This window comes from Pezoporus wallicus, unplaced genomic scaffold, assembly GCF_028554395.1.
Source record: "Pezoporus wallicus isolate ANWC-B61680 ecotype Strahan unplaced genomic scaffold, APGP_CSIRO_Pwel_v1 contig_13243, whole genome shotgun sequence".
In the NCBI taxonomy this organism is placed as follows: Eukaryota; Metazoa; Chordata; class Aves; order Psittaciformes; family Psittacidae; genus Pezoporus; species Pezoporus wallicus.
The window spans coordinates 732,737-735,124 of NW_026635036.1; the positions used below are offsets into that span (position 1 = coordinate 732,737).

General features: G+C 39.8%; 1 pseudogene; it reads right to left on the reverse strand.

Moving 5' to 3' along the window:
* Window positions 1-1,277: 1,277 nt before the first annotated feature.
* LOC130594282 (ubiquitin-conjugating enzyme E2 D1-like) lies at window positions 1,278-1,983 on the reverse strand (annotated as a pseudogene).
* Window positions 1,984-2,388: the final 405 nt, after the last annotated feature.

Genomic DNA, 2,388 nt, shown 5'->3' on the forward strand with positions numbered 1-2,388 from the left:
CTCTTGGGTGTGACTACATGTAGCAAAAGCTGGGGTTTCCAGGTGATACTAATCAAAGATGGCAGAAGCAACTACAAAGCATTACAAATAAAGCATCCAAGTTTTATGTATTAAGCAAACCAGGACAGTGGCTATGGTATAAAAGCTAGGATACAGTCAGCTGTGTTGCTGCCAGGGGTCTGGAGCTTTCTTGCATGATAGTAGCATAAAAATAACTTATTAGCAAACACATAGTAAAACTAAAGCATCATTCACACTAATAGTTGGCTATATCTTGTTTTCCAAAAAACTCATGTATTTTACACAGATGCTTTTAAGATCAGGAAATAGAATTTCTACAGATGGTGCCACCAGAAAGCTCCCTGAAGTCTCTTACGTGGGAAGGAGAAACATGCTAATGTCAGTATCACCTGCCAACTTTTCAGACCAACAGCCATTTAAAAACCTCTCTTCTTATGGACAGTGAAAGGTATCTGCTAGTTTGACTTCATTGTCATACTCCAAACACAAAAAATACTGGCTGTTTCAGACTGATTGGACTGAAGCAGATGCAGGCTTTCACCATGGTTCTGTAAGCACTGCACAGATTCACGCCTCTTCATTCCACTCAGCCCAGAGGAACTGGGTCTCCTTCCAGATTTACTGATGGAGAGAGCGTCATGGCATAGTTTTTTTGCAAGAGGATGTTCCAAAAGGACATATCTGCAATCTTAAGACTATTCATTAGAAAAGTTAATAGTGGTCTTGTTCAGAATAAAACTTTTCGATAGGAAAAAATTCAATTACTGCTGGTGGAGCAGAGACAGTTTTTCTTAAATATTTGCTGGAGCACTTATCCTCCTGGCAGGTCACAGCAACAGAGAAAGGCTTTTAATCTCCAGCAACTCTCTAAATTCTTTTTAAAAGTTCAAAATGAGCATGCATGGTGTTAGAGTCAGAATTATGTAAAATTCTAAGATGGACTGGTTCTTGTGGCATTTTGATTATTATTATTAGATTATTATTATCAGTTACAGTTAACATGAGGATACTGTTTTGGGTTTTTTGTTCTAAATGCAGCAATATCTTTCTTAAACTGTCCATTATGATTAGTGCTATGTCTTGATTCAAGTCGTGTAGTCACCCACTGCAGAAGGCAGGCTGTCTACAACCACAGTGATCATAGAATCATAGAAACATAGAACAGCTGGGGTTGGAAAGGACCTGAATATCATCTAGTTCCAACCCCCCTGCCATGGGTAGGGGCACCTCACACTAAAAAACCCCCAAAAGTCTGAAGATGCAGATGCCCGGCTCTTAAAAACCATATTAAATGTCTTCTGCAAAGCATACAAAAAGGATAAATATTCTGATCACAGTCATAAGGTTATTTTTGGAAGTTGGTTCTCCCTTGCTCCAGAAACTCACTTACATGGTTGAAAAAAATTCAAGGCACATCATGATATGTTGAAACATTAAACTGTCCTCCATTTCCTTCTAGTTTTGAAAAAAACCTTGAATTTACAGTACTCTGGTGTATGAAAAAGTCTTCAGAAGCTTACATTGTGTATTTCTGAGTCCACTCTTTTGCATATCTGTTGCATTTTTCCTTGTCTGACTTGCAGATCTGTGCAATATCTGGTACTAAAGGATCATCTGGATTAGGATCACAAAGTAAGGAGGATATGAACAATAGAACTTTAGATACAGTCAGAGTTGGTGACCATTGTGATCTCAGGATATCAAGACAAATATTCCCATTACTGTTTATGTTTGGGTGTGGTAGATTTTTGTTGTAAAAGCAATCTTTGGTGTTTTGAAAGGACAGTCTGTTAGAAAATGTACTGTGAGAAAAAATACTCCCCTTGATATGCACTGTAATTATAGTCTCATAATTGTTGCTTGCCAGTGAAACAAGTCATCACCAACAGGTCTGGCAGGACAGTGGGATGGTGGGTCTCACTGAAGATCACTTAGTTCTTTCTATATCCTCTTCAGCACCATGGGAGCGTGGGGCACAGCAGTAGCACTAGGGAGTGTGGTCAGGTAACGGCACCTGCACATGTGGCAGGGGTGAGTGTATAGAGTATAGTGATGTACTACCATATTGTAACAGTTGAGGTAAAAGAAACTCAACCCAACACTGAAAACAGTTAATTCAGAGTCAGATTCAAGAAAAGTTGCAAGTTCCAGCATGAAGAAGTTCCAGCAAGACCATTTCATGCCAGAAGACTGTTTTTGAAATTTTCCTGAAGCAGATCAGGGAGTCTGCTGTCCACTAGGGAAGTTCATTCACTGCTCACATTATGAGACTGTCTCCATGTGCTGGTAACAGAGCTGGTCTTCACAGGTCATACCTTGTTTTCCGAAGACGCACTCCTCTTGCAGGAGGCCTGTCTCAGGGTACCT